General features: G+C 49.4%; 1 long non-coding RNA gene across 1 annotated transcript; it reads right to left on the bottom strand.

The window, feature by feature from the left end:
* Positions 1-5303: 5303 nt before the first annotated feature.
* LOC307078700 lies at positions 5304-5639 on the bottom strand. The gene is made up of 3 exons (XR_013812005.1): positions 5619-5639; positions 5467-5541; positions 5304-5364 (listed from the first exon to the last, which is right to left on the bottom strand). It is a non-coding gene; the product is annotated as an uncharacterized lncRNA (long non-coding RNA).
* Between the last annotated feature and the right edge of the window lie 9192 nt (positions 5640-14831).

The raw sequence follows: 14831 nt of genomic DNA on the forward strand, positions 1-14831 counted from the left end.
CAGCCATGTTGCAAAAAGTGGTCCACGAGAGGGGTATGAGGCCCCTTAGCCCTGCAGATATTATATCTGTGCTGTGTAAATCTGGTTAACAGCGTGTTACCCGTTTCCCCTACATATTGTACGCCACAGCTCTTGCACCAAATCAGATAAACACAGTTCTTGGATTTAGCGGATACACCCCTCTCTGTAGGGAAAATATTTTTGTTATGTTGGTTCCGCGCCCAGAATTGAGTCTGAAAGAAAACTCCATGTCCCGATGGCCTGGGAATCCTCAGTGGTTGGAGTTTAGCTCTGACCAAGGTATCCTGAAGGTTCTTATTTTTCCTGAAGGCCGCTATAATCCTAAACCCCTGCAAATGGTTGTTTTGTACTATAAAATTGTTGAAATTGTTTTTGATAACCTTAACTAATTTAACTGCCGTGGGGGAATACGTGGTGATAAATGGGAGTAAGGGCTCAACCGTTAATGGTTTTGTGTTTGTAAAAGTCTTCAAACCTTTGCGTAAAAAAGAGCGGCAGTACCCCCTGGTGGACAGAGCCGTAAATAGCACCTTGGTGGCTTCTATGAAATAAGCTTCCGTGGTGCATATTCTCTGAAATCTCAAAAGTTGTGACTTAACCAAACCCGCATAAGTGTGTCTAGGGTGGAAACTGGTCTTATAAAGCAGGGCATGTGTGTCAGTTTCTTTAAAGAAGACCCTGATGTCTAGTTTAAGGGACTGGATGAAGTCGTGACCTTTAAAAGTACAAGTGTCAAGGAAATCAACAGAGGAGTGGCTGAAGGTAGACTTGATCTTAATGGATGCGTTATGGTTATTAAGAAAGCTACAGAAAGTATCAAAATCCTCTCTCGAGTGCGGCCAGATGCCCCAAATGTCATCCAAGTATCTATAATAATGAAGGGGTTTTTTCTCACAAGCTGATAGTGCTGAAGTTTCCCACTGGGCCATAAAAATGTTCGCATACGCAGGAGCAAATTTTTTACCCATAGCCGTCCCCTTGGTTTGAAGGAAGAACGTGCCAATTCAAAATCATTTCTGGTTAAGTTTATGTGTAGTAATTTTAGGAGTTCCTTGTCTGGGCGCTTACTGTCAGGATACTCGTGGAAGATGTTTTTTACGGCCTGAATGCCCTCTGGGATATCAATGTTGGTGTAAAGGCTATCCACATCCATTGTGAACAGAAAGGAGTCCACAGGAATACTGAGCTGTCTGATTTTGGCCACGAAATCGTATGTGTCCTTGATATAACTGGCATGCCTAATCGAAAGAGGATTAAGGTAATAATCAATATATTCAGCTGTGAAATACGTTTCACTCCCACAATCTGAAACAATCGGGCGACCAGGGGGTATTTCACCAGGCTTGCTCCACTTGGAGGGATCCTTGTGGATTTTGGGCAACATATAAAACAATCTGGGCCTGGGTTCAGTCCCACCCAAAAGATAGGCCATTTGTTTGTGGTTAATGAATTTTTTAACCACTAGTGACTGAATAATCTCCTGTATCAAGGGAATAGTATCTTTATAGATGGGTTTTTTAAGCCTAGAATAATAGTTGGTGTCGTTCAATTGCCTATAAGCCTCCCACACATATTGAGTCCTGTCCATAACGACAGCAGCGCTACCCTTGTCCGCAGGCTTTATGACTATGTGTTTGTTTTTACGCAACGAGCTAAGGGCTTCAACCTCGAAACTCTCTAAGTTTGGTCTGACCCACCCAATCCGAAGGTCATCATGAAAGTGGCGTAGGTCAGCCTGTATTAGGTGGTTCACCTGGTGAGGCAGTACACCCTCAGGTGGAACCCAGGTGGACTTGGGGGTAAAAGGTGGGCATACAGATTCCTGTTTGTGTTCAAAGTGAACCGCTAATTTAACTCTCCTATGGTAGGCATGGATATCCAGCTGTGTCTGCTCACGTATTCCCCTGTTGTTGCCTACAGACGGGATGAAATTAAGACCCCTGTTTAGTAATAAAAGCTGTGCAGCAGTAATTTCAAAATGTTTACAAAGGATTATAACATTCTTAGACCCCGTTTTCAAAATAGTGTTCACGGGGCTACACACTTTAACCTCTGCACCCAATGATGCAGCATGTGCTTCGCTGTGTCGTAGGACCAGTGAACGTGGTCGCTGTCCGTGGTGAAGTCCCTACTCGGTAGCTCTGGAATAGAGTTGCAGTTATTGGTGATATATTTGTTAAGACGGCAGAGATTGGTCTGTTCCAGATGGGGCAAAGCCTTCGAAAAGTTAATCAGAGGTACATAGACATGGGCCATCGGAAAGGCTAGTTTAGCCATTTTAATGGCCTTCTGTAGCTGTTTGATAGTGGTCTCTTCGACCTTCTGTGCCCTGTTGTTAATGCCAAAGGCTAGAATTACCTTTTCTACCACAGCCGACACAGTTGTTTTGGCCATAATAGCCTCCGCGTGCCGAAAAGTAGCACCCGGGAAGGCATCCACTTGTAGGTCCGCCTCCGTAAAAGGTGGCATTCTGGTCAGAGTAGAATCACCCATAATAACCCACTTGTTTCGTGCTGTAAGGGACCAATCCTTCATTTTCTGGCCGGTGTTGACGTGGCGGGTGGGCCTGCGGGTTGGAGTGGAAGTGGAGGTCTCCAACGCAGGTTTCGCGAAGATGAGTTGACTCTGCGCCGTGGTACGAGTCGGGCCCATGAGTGCTGGGGCCAGGGGCACCTGAAGCTGCTGCAGGGAACCCCCTCGTGGGTCGTCTGTCGCCGCTGCGGTGGGGTCCAAGACTGGTGACATGTGGATCTCCTCAGTGGACAGGTCCAGCAGCAACGGTGGGGGAGTCACAGCAACACCAGCGTCGGCCGAAGGGGTTGACGTCCAAGCCGGCGTCCAGGGGGAGCCGGCAGAGATGAGAGGTGGCTGGGTGGTCGTCCGTGTCTTCTCGGTCCTTTGTGTGCGAGGGGCCAGCGGCGGCGGGTCACAGGTCACCGGGCGAGCAGCGGGTGCCTCAGGAGGGGTCGGGACCTGGAGTGAGGGCAGATGCGAAGAAGGGGAGGAGGAGGAGGGGGGAGAGGGGAGAGGAGAAAAGGCGGGAAAAGGGAGGAGGAGGGGGGGAGGAGAACAAGGGCGGGGAGGGAGAGGGGGAGAGGCTGGGGCCCTCAAGGCAGGAGACTGGTCCGGGCCGGCTGCAGAGCTGTGGGGATGGCCGCTCGAGTCCGAGAACCCCGTGGGTGTGGGGAGCAGCTGGTGTCTGGGCGGTGGGTGGAGTTGGACCTCAACCGTGACGCTAGGGTTATCTGGGCGGGGGTCTGTGGCGGACGCAGACACGTGTGACGAGGGTCGCTCTGCTACCACGGAGGCCCCGGTTGGCGTGGAGGGAGGGGCCGTCTCCCGTCGTGGAGTCACCTCAAAACAAAGTTTTTGTGTGAGCATAGCATGTACATCCTGCAATGTCTGTGGGTTGAGTCTTCTACCAAAATGGCGTCTAGCCCAGGAGGAAGCCACCGCAAAGGGCTGTTGCCAATCACCCGCAGGGAGTTGCAACAAAATCTGGATGTCATTGGCCAACGTATCATTATAGTGATCTCTAAGGATCAACATTGTTGTGTGCTCCCAATGTCTCGCATTACCCTCTATTAACGTCATCGTGGCCGGATGCGGGGCCGCCGGTTTAATAGCCAAAGCCAAATTGGCTGTGAGTTTCAAAATGGAGACGGGGGCCTGTTCTGCAGTGACATTAATTAAATGATGAGATACTTTAATTATTCTCAACAAAACACGCACTTTACCCGAAAAGTCTGGGTCCGGAGCAGAGGCAGTAGTACCAGGTGTCGTGTCCTGGGTAGGGAGAGGGGGTCCGTGGACACGGCGACGCCGCCCGGCGACGCCCTGTCTCCGTGCTGTGCGGTGGTAGCGGCGATCGTCGTTGTTGCGGGACCCGTCGTGTCGTGGTGGAGCGTATCTCGCAGTCCCACGACCGTACGGGCGGGGGTACTCGTTCGGGGCAGGCCCCCGTCCGTGAGGACCACGGTCGGAGCGGAGCGCATCCGCATAGCTGCGGCTAACCCACTGTGGTTGATAGCCGCGAGGACCCTGGTCACGGTCACGGCGGTGAACCGAAAGATATGGACTAGGGGCCCTGGGGGGTCGATAGTCGCGGGGACCCTGGACGCGGTCCTGTTGGTGAAAAGAAGGAACAGGTCTAAGGCCCCTGGGGTCAGGTTCATTGTAATTCCTACCTCGGTTCCGTCCACGGGTCACCGTAATCCACTGGTCGTCCATCTCATAACGGTCTGTCGCCATTTTGGTTGCTGTGGGTCACTCGTGGTGGTCCATCCAGAAATAAACAAAACCGGAATGAACTAACCCGTAAAAAACGTGTAAAAAATCGGAGTCGTGATGTTTTATCTATAAGAGATTTATTCAAATTAAAGCAGTACGTTTCGGTCTTAAAAGACCTTCCTCAGCTGCTAATAACAAGTAACCTTAAAACGACCGAGCAACGTGTGGCTTACGACAGGTGGAAGAGAGCGGAGGAGACAACGAACGCTTCAACATGGTACTATCCCGACCGGACATGACCCCTGACGCTACTTCCGGTTCCGGGTGAACCAATGAAACGGAAAAAAGGAAAAAAAATTATAAATATGTGACCGGCACTAGGATTACTTGTGTATGACAACGCCACTCTCTTTAAAGGGGAGAGACCCTGGACTACACGCAGTGTGACTAATTTACAGCAACCACTCCCCACTCAGGTTAATACCTATTAGGGCAAGGACAAGCAGAGGCTCTTGAAGTTGTACAAAAATAAAGTTTATTTTAACAATATCCCCTCAACAATAAAATCAATACTTTTGTATTTGATAAGGCTGATACCCAGAGTTGGACACACACATAACCAGGTGAATACTGTTATGTATTTAAAGGTTCGAAGGCACTGCACACTTCAAAGACACTGCACACTTAAAAGACACTGCACACTTAAAAGTTCAAAGGCACTGCACACTTAAACAGCTCAAAACACTGTATACTTATAGGTTCGAAGGCACTGCACACTTCCAGAGCAAACATTAAATTCTACGACACCATGGAAAGGTGGATGGTCACAACTATCAAGGTAAGCGCAACAAAACAAAAATGGAGACACTAATTATAAGGATTTCTGGGAGGAGAGAACAGTGGCTGCCCTGCCGACGTGTGTCGCCAGTTCAGCCTACAAGACCGAATAAATACATTACAAGAAATTCAACAGTATTATTAAAACTGACCCAGATGATACCCATGCCCAGTCTCTCGTACCTGCTTTGAGCTAAGCTGTAGCGCATCCAGGTAATACAGTAGATTGACTGGGACAGCTAATGCTGCTTGTCATAAAGTGCTGATGATTAATATCTACAAATATAACAGGAAATACAAAGTTAAATAAACCACCAAATGTACAGCAGCAGACGGGTGGCAACATCATATTAGGTGGACATTATTAGTAGCTCCCACCTTAAACTGCTACGAGGTAAGGCCTACAGGTACGAGGTACCATGCAGTTTAACCCTCATGGCACCAACCGACACACTAAGAATGCAAGGAGAGGTAAATAATCTAAACTCAACATTAAACACAAGCATATAGACCCAGAAAAGTGTTTGTACCTCTTTTCTTCTCAGACCTGCGACGCCGGCAACAGGAGCATGGACGAGGGTGAGCTACGAGAACAAACGTGGACTTGCAAAGTCCCGCGAGATCCTAGTCTCATGTACTGTGAGGCTGCTGTTGCTAGGTTCCCCACCTGGTGACCTGGGTCCTAGCGTCCCATATGTTACATACACCCCCACTTTAAAAGGTCACCGTCCCGGTGACATAACTCACTTTACTTAGCAGGAACATTAGTCTCGTGGCCTGTGTGCTAAAGGGTCTGGGGGCCGTTGGGCTAGGGGTTGCGGTAGACGGAATGGGTTTGAATGCTGCCCAGCTGTGGTTCGGTGGGAGCGTTGTATCATCTCTGGTCCCAACAAGAACTGGAGGGCTGTTTCTGGCCCTTCAGGAGAGGGTGGATTGCTCTCTGGGAGACCTGCAGGTTCTTCCATGGACACAAGGCCAGTCTCTGGGGGCTGGGGGTCTGGGGCTGGCTCCTGTTCGGCAATAGAGCTAACGTTACAGGGGTAGCTGATGAAACCTGACAGAAGGCTGCTGTTGCTGTCCTCATCCTCGCTAGCGTTTCCTAAGGGGGGGGTTTCATCCCTCTGTCTGGGGGGAGGGGGGGCCACTAGTGGTTCTGAGACCAGCACGCCTCTCTCAGTGATTGGTCTTAGTTCAGAGCGATGAACAGTTTTCTGCTGTTCTGGGTTGGATCGGGACTGGATCTTGTATACTGTAACGACATTATCCAGGCATTTCACCACTTGGTAGACTGTTGATTCCCAGACATCTTGGATTTTTCTACGTCCTAGTACATGTTTCTTCCGATAGACCAGAGTGCCAACTGGAAGGATGGCTGTGGTTGTTGGAGGTTGGCGCTGCTCTCTGGCTGTGGCAGCTGCCTCCAAATGCTTTTTAGCTGCCACATACACAGAAGCCAAGTGATCTTGATGCTTGGTGACCCAGTCATCTGGTGTGATTGAAGCTGGCTCCTCATCCGCTTGCCCCAGTAGTAGGTCAACAGGTAGCTGGGGTTTCTGACCAAACATCAGTTTGTATGGTGAATGACCTGTTGACTGGTGGACTGTTGTATTGTAAGCAAACACCAACTGGGGGAGCAATTGAGGCCATTTTCGCTTTTTCTCTCCTGGGAGGCAGCGCAAAAGATCAAAAAGGGTTCGATTAAACCTCTCGCATTGTCCATTTCCCTCTGGGTGGTAAGGGGTCGTCCTGCTTTTTGCAATCCCATACAGCTGGCAAAGGCGTTTGAGTAGTTCACCTTCAAAGTTGCGGCCTTGGTCCGAATGAATTCTTTTAGGCACTCCATAGGTGTAAAACCATTTTTCCGTGAGAATTTTAACAACAGTATGGGCCTTCTGGTCCGATGTTGGATATGCTTGAGTGAATTTGGAGAAAACGTCGGTCACGACCAAGACATGCTCTCTCCCATCACTGGCTCTTTCCAAGGTGGTAAAGTCAATGGCAACAACCTCTAAAGGTTTGGAGGCCGTCAGATGTCCCATGAATGTCCGGACTGAGGGCCGCACTGCTTTGGCAATGATGCAACGTTCACACTCTTTGCACCACTGGTCAATGTCTGAACGCATATTTGGCCAGTAGCATCTTTCTCTGACCAAGGCTGTCGTCCTTTCTGCCCCCTGGTGGCCGTGATTGTCATGTAAACTGGTCAGTACTTCTGCTTGTAGTGCTTTTGGTAATAGCAGCTTGTGAACTGTCTGTCGGCTTGGGGGCATCTGTACCTCTCTGTAAAGCACATTGCCCTTTTCCTTGATTCTCCTCCATTGTCGGACAAGCTCCAAAACCTGGTTGGGTTCTCTAGACCGTTCTGCTCTGTCTGGGGGGCGTCCTCTCCTCCAGTAGGGGAGAAATGCTTTGACCACTGGGTCTGTGGCTTGCAGGGCCTGCAGATCAGCCTTCTCCCGCACCGGAGCTGCGTCCACTGCCATGACGTTACCAGTGAGCTGTGGTTGTGTGGGAGAGTACTTTTTGGAGCCAGTCGTTTGTGATGGAATGTTAAAACCAGGCACGATGTCAGAAATGGAATGTACGGCTGGGGTGTTCGGTTGACGGGAAAGGGCATCAGCATTACGGTTGGCTGCTCCGGGGCGGTATTTAATGTCAAAGTTGAAACTGGCCAATTCGGATGCCCACCGTTGCTCTACAGCTGCTAGCTTGGCCGTCTGGAGGTAGCTCAGGGGGTTGTTGTCTGTGTACACGGTGAAAGCCGTCCCCAGAAGGTATTCCCTGAACTTTTCTGTGATGGCCCACTTCAAAGCAAGGAATTCTAATTTCATGGGGCTGTAGTTTGACATGTTTCGTTCACTTGGTCTAAGCCCCCGGCTGGCAAATGCGATTGGCCGACGGGCTCCATCCTGTTCTTGAGCAAGTACTGCACCCAGGCCCTGGTGGCTGGCATCCACTTCTAGGATAAAGGGCTTCTTGAAGTCCGCGTAGCCAAGGACAGGAGTAGTGACAAGCTTGTTTTTAAGTGTCTGAAATGTTTTTTCACATGACTCACTCCACTGTCCTTCCAACTTGGCACTGACCTTTAACCTTGGTTTTTTCTTGCTTCCTTCTAGCTCTCCAACCAGTCGATGAAGCGGGGCTGCATGCTTTGCGAACCCTTCTACAAAACGCCTGTAGAAGGAGGCAAAACCCAAGAAGCCACGTAATTCAGTGACGGTGGATGGGCGCTTCTACTCTGCCACTGCCCTGGTCTTCTCTGGGTCGGTTGCCACACCGGCAGGGGAGATGATATGACCAAGGTATCGCACCTCCCGCTGAAAAAAATGGCATTTAGACATCTTCAGTTTCAGGTTATGCTGCTGGAGCCGACTCAGGACCATCTCCAACCGCTGCAGGTGTTGACTGAAGGATGTGGAGAAAATTATGATATCGTCCAAATACAGCAGCAATGACTGAAAACTCTGATCCCCGAAGATACGTTCCATTAGGCGCTGGAAAGTTCCTGGCGCATTACAAAGTCCAAATGGCATTCTGTTGAACTCGAAGAGGCCAAACGGGGTGCAGAATGCCGTCTTCTCTTTGTCTCTCTCTGACATTGGCACCTGGTTGTATCCACTTGCCAAGTCGAGCGTTGAGAACCATTTGGCACCAGTAAGAGCATCCAAAGATTCTTCAATGCGCGGCAGCGGATATGCGTCTTTCCTCGTCTTGGCGTTGAGTTGTCGATAATCGACACACAGCCGGATGTCACCACACTTTTTCTGGACAACTACGATGGGGGAGGAGTAAGGGCTGGAGCTCACTCTCACAATCCCTCGCTGTAACAGTTCTTGTATGTGGGACTTGACCAGTGAAAATTGAGATGGGGGGAGACGGCGGTACCGCTGGCGAACAGGGACGTCATCCATCAATGGGATCTCGTGGTAGATCAGGTCAGTACAGCCCAAATCCCCATCATCCAGGCTGAATGGGTTAGGGTTAGGGTTAGGGTTAGGGGTTAGGGTTAGGTTTAGGGTTAGGTATGAGGTTAGGGTTAGGGTTAGGGTTAGGGTTAGGGGTTAGGGTTAGGGTTAGGGGTTAGGGTTAGGGTTAGGGTTAGGGTAGGGTTAGGGTTAGGGTTAGGGTTAGGTATGAGAAGCTGAGTGCCAACGCCGAAGGCGGTGGCACTAAATGCACGGGCCTAGATATGAAAGGCAACAAGGTCACCTCCACCCCAAAACCAAGCCAGAGGGCTATAAGGCATCAAATTAATACATCTATAGACACACAGCTCTTTTCCCTTTAAACCATAGAACAGCTGGGGTTTGTTTGGAGTGTTAAAGTCTTAAGGTTAGGAATAAGATTGGGGGGCGGGGTTGAGGTTAGGGTTAGGGCTAGGGTCAGGGTTGGGGTTAGGGTTAGGATAGGGGTTGGGGTCGGGGTTAGGGTTAGGGGTTAAGGTAGGGGTTGGGTTAAGGGCTAGGATCAGGGTTGGGGTTAGGATAGGGGTTGGGGTTGGGGTTAGGATTAGGGGTTAAGGTTAGGGTTAGGATTAGGGGTTAGGGTTAGGGTCGGGGTTAAGGATTAGGGTCAAGGTTAGGGTAAGGGTTAGGGTTAGGGACAACCGGGCCTAGGTATAAGAATCCTCATGATCGCCCTCCCCTCTCATTCAAGCCCAACGGCTTTAAAGTATCGAGTTTAACAATCCATTCCCTCTCAGTTCTTTTCCTCTGGGCGATAGACCACCTAGGGTTTGATTGGAGTATCGTGGCTACGAGGTTGTGCCAGCCATGTTGCAAAAAGTGGTCCACGAGAGGGGTATGAGGCCCCTTAGCCCTGCAGATATTATATCTGTGCTGTGTAAATCTGGTTAACAGCGTGTTACCCGTTTCCCCTACATATTGTACGCCACAGCTCTTGCACCAAATCAGATAAACACAGTTCTTGGATTTAGCGGATACACCCCTCTGTGTAGGGAAAATATTTTTGTTATGTTGGTTCCGCGCCCAGAATTGAGTCTGAAAGAAAACACCATGTCCCGATGGCCTGGGAATCCTCAGTGGTTGGAGTTTAGCTCTGACCAAGGTATCCTGAAGGTTCTTATTTTTCCTGAAGGCCGCTATAATCCTAAACCCCTTCAAATGGTTGTTTTGTACTATAAAATTGTTGAAATTGTTTTTGATAACCTTAACTAATTTAACTGCCGTGGGGGAATACGTGGTGATAAATGGGAGTAAGGGCTCAACCGTTAATGGTTTTGTGTTTGTAAAAGTCTTCAAACCTTTGCGTAAAAAAGAGCGGCAGTACCCCCTGGTGGACAGAGCCGTAAATAGCACCTTGGTGGCTTCTATGAAATAAGCTTCCTTGGTGCATATTCTCTGAAATCTCAAAAGTTGTGACTTAACCAAACCCGCATAAGTGTGTCTAGGGTGGAAACTGGTCTTATAAAGCAGGGCATGTGTGTCAGTTTCTTTAAAGAAGACCCTGATGTCTAGTTTAAGGGACTGGATGAAGTCGTGACCTTTAAAAGTACAAGTGTCAAGGAAATCAACAGAGGAGTGGCTGAAGGTAGACTTGATCTTAATGGATGCGTTATGGTTATTAAGAAAGCTACAGAAAGTATCAAAATCCTCTCTCGAGTGCGGCCAGATGCCCCAAATGTCATCCAAGTATCTATAATAATGAAGGGGTTTTTTCTCACAAGCTGATAGTGCTGAAGTTTCCCACTGGGCCATAAAAATGTTCGCATACGCAGGAGCAAATTTTTTACCCATAGCCGTCCCCTTGGTTTGAAGGAAGAACGTGCCATCAAATTCAAAATCATTTCTGGTTAAGTTTATGTGTAGTAATTTTAGGAGTTCCTTGTCTGGGCGCTTACTGTCAGGATACTCGTGGAAGATGTTTTTTACGGCCTGAATGCCCTCTGGGATATCAATGTTGGTGTAAAGGCTATCCACATCCATTGTGAACAGAAAGGAGTCCACAGGAATACTGAGCTGTCTGATTTTGGCCACGAAATCGTATGTGTCCTTGATATAACTGGCATGCCTAATCGAAAGAGGATTAAGGTAATAATCAATATATTCAGCTGTGAAATACGTTTCACTCCCACAATCTGAAACAATCGGGCGACCAGGGGGTATTTCACCAGGCTTGCTCCACTTGGAGGGATCCTTGTGGATTTTGGGCAACATATAAAACAATCTGGGCCTGGGTTCAGCCCCACCCAAAAGATAGGCCATTTGTTTGTGGTTAATGAATTTTTTAACCACTAGTGACTGAATAATCTCCTGTATCAAGGGAATAGTATCTTTATAGATGGGTTTTTTAAGCCTAGAATAATAGTTGGTGTCGTTCAATTGCCTATAAGCCTCCCACACATATTGAGTCCTGTCCATAACGACAGCAGCGCTACCCTTGTCCGCAGGCTTTATGACTATGTGTTTGTTTTTACGCAACGAGCTAAGGGCTTCAACCTCGAAACTCTCTAAGTTTGGTCTGACCCACCCAATCCGAAGGTCATCATGAAAGTGGCGTAGGTCAGCCTGTATTAGGTGGTTCACCTGGTGAGGCAGTACACCCTCAGGTGGAACCCAGGTGGACTTGGGGGTAAAAGGTGGGCATACAGATTCCTGTTTGTGTTCAAAGTGAACCGCTAATTTAACTCTCCTATGGTAGGCATGGATATCCAGCTGTGTCTGCTCACGTATTCCCCTGTTGTTGCCTACAGACGGGATGAAATTAAGACCCCTGTTTAGTAATAAAAGCTGTGCAGCAGTAATTTCAAAATGTTTACAAAGGATTATAACATTCTTAGACCCCGTTTTCAAAATAGTGTTCACGGGGCTACACACTTTAACCTCTGCACCCAATGATGCAGCATGTGCTTCGCTGTGTCGTAGGACCAGTGAACGTGGTCGCTGTCCGTGGTGAAGTCCCTACCCGGTAGCTCTGGAATAGAGTTGCAGTTATTGGTGATATATTTGTTAAGACGGCAGAGATTGGTCTGTTCCAGATGGGGCAAAGCCTTCGAAAAGTTAATCAGAGGTACATAGACATGGGCCATCGGAAAGGCTAGTTTAGCCATTTTAATGGCCTTCTGTAGCTGTTTGATAGTGGTCTCTTCGACCTTCTGTGCCCTGTTGTTAATGCCAAAGGCTAGAATTACCTTTTCTACCACAGCCGACACAGTTGTTTTGGCCATAATAGCCTCCGCGTGCCGAAAAGTAGCACCCGGGAAGGCATCCACTTGTAGGTCCGCCTCCGTAAAAGGTGGCATTCTGGTCAGAGTAGAATCACCCATAATAACCCACTTGTTTCGTGCTGTAAGGGACCAATCCTTCATTTTCTGGCTGGTGTTGACGTGGCGGGTGGGCCTGCGGGTTGGAGTGGAAGTGGAGGTCTCCAACGCAGGTTTCGTGAAGATGAGTTGACTCTGCGCCGTGGTACGAGTCGGGCCCATGAGTGCTGGGGCCAGGGGCACCTGAAGCTGCTGCAGGGAACCCCCTCGTGGGTCGTCTGTCGCCGCTGCGGTGGGGTCCAAGACCGGTGACATGTGGATCTCCTCAGTGGACAGGTCCAGCAGCAACGGTGGGGGAGTCACAGCAACACCAGCGTCGGCCGAAGGGGTTGACGTCCGAGCCGGGGTCCAGGGGGAGCCGGCAGAGATGAGAGGTGGCTGGGTGGTCGTCCGTGTCTTCTCGGTCCTTTGTGTGCGAGGGGCCAGCGGCGGCGGGTCACAGGTCACCGGGCGAGCAGCGGGTGCCTCAGGAGGGGTCGGGACCTGGAGTGAGGGCAGATGCGAAGAAGGGGGGGAGGAGGAGGGGGGAGAGGGGAGAGGAGAAAAGGCGGGAAAAGGGAGGAGGAGGGGGGGAGGAGAACAAGGGCGGGGAGGGAGAGGGGGAGAGGCTGGGGCCCTCAAGGCAGGAGACTGGTCCGGGCCGGCTGCAGAGCTGTGGGGATGGCCGCTCGAGTCCGAGAACCCCGTGGGTGTGGGGAGCAGCTGGTGTCTGGGCGGTGGGTGGAGTTGGACCTCAACCGTGGCGCTGGGGTTATCTGGGCGGGGGTCTGTGGCGGACGCAGACACGTGTGCCGAGGGTCGCTCTGCTACCACGGAGGCCCCGGTTGGCGTGGAGGGAGGGGCCGTCTCCCGTCGTGGAGTCACCTCAAAACAAAGTTTTTGTGTGAGCATAGCATGTACATCCTGCAATGTCTGTGGGTTGAGTCTTCTACCAAAATGGCGTCTAGCCCAGGAGGAAGCCACCGCAAAGGGCTGTTGCCAATCACCCGCAGGGAGTTGCAACAAAATCTGGTTGTCATTGGCCAACGTATCATTATAGTGATCTCTAAGGATCAACATTGTTGTGTGCTCCCAATGTCTCGCATTACCCTCTATTAACGTCATCGTGGCCGGATGCGGGGCCGCCGGTTTAATAGCCAAAGCCAAATTGGCTGTGATTTTCAAAATGGAGACGGGGGCCTGTTCTGCAGTGACATTAATTAAATGATGAAATACTTTAATTATTCTCAACAAAACATGCACTTTACCCGAAAAGTCTGGGTCCGGAGCAGAGGCAGTAGTACCAGGTGTCGTGTCCTGGGTAGGGAGAGGGGGTCCGTGGACACGGCGACGCCGCCCGGCGACGCCCTGTCTCCGTGCTGTGCGGTGGTAGCGGCGATCGTCGTTGTTGCGGGACCCGTCGTGTCGTGGTGGAGCGTATCTCGCAGTCCCACGACCGTACGGGCGGGGGTACTCGTTCGGGGCAGGCCCCCGTCCGTGAGGACCACGGTCGGAGCGGAGCGCATCCGCATAGCTGCGGCTAACCCACTGTGGTTGATAGCCGCGAGGACCCTCGTCACGGTCACGGCGGTGAACCGAAAGATATGGGCTAGGGGCCCTGGGGGGTCGATAGTCTCGGGGACCCTGGACGCGGTCCTGTTGGTGAAAAGAAGGAACAGGTCTAAGGCCCCTGGGGTCAGGTTCATTGTAATTCCTACCTCGGTTCCGTCCACGGGTCACCGTAATCCACTGGTCGTCCATCTCATAACGGTCTGTCGCCATTTTGGTTGCTGTGGGTCACTCGTGGTGGTCCATCCAGAAATAAACAAAACCGGAATGAACTAAAAACCCGTAAAAAACGTGTAAAAAATCGGAGTCGTGATGTTTTATCTATAAGAGATTTATTCAAATTAAAGCAGTACGTTTCGGTCTTAAAAGACCTTCCTCAGCTGCTAATAACAAGTAACCTTAAAACGACCGAGCAACGTGTGGCTTACGACAGGTGGAAGAGAGCGGAAGAGACAACGAACGCTTCAACATGGTACTATCCCGACCGGACATGACCCCTGACGCTACTTCCGGTTCCGGGTGAACCAATGAAACGGAAAAAAGGAAAAAAAATTTATAAATAAATAAAATTTTCTAATATAATAAATAAAAAATAATAAATCAAAAATAAGAAACTAAAATACATTAAAGCAATTATATAAAATAATATATATATATATATATATATATATATATATATATATATATATATATATATATATATATATATATATATATATATACATACATATATATACATACATATATAAACATAAAGATACAAGGTCAAATCCGATATTACAAGGGACAGATGCCCAGCTGTTAATTCCACCACCTGAAAGTCGCCAAGGCACATATAACATCACGCTCAAGTAAACATCTGTGTATATATAAATGTGTAACAAAACATGTATCCTCATAATTATGTCAGTAA

Source organism: Pollachius pollachius (assembly GCF_949987615.1).
Source record: "Pollachius pollachius genome assembly, chromosome: 7".
NCBI classification, from domain to species: domain Eukaryota; kingdom Metazoa; phylum Chordata; class Actinopteri; order Gadiformes; family Gadidae; genus Pollachius; species Pollachius pollachius.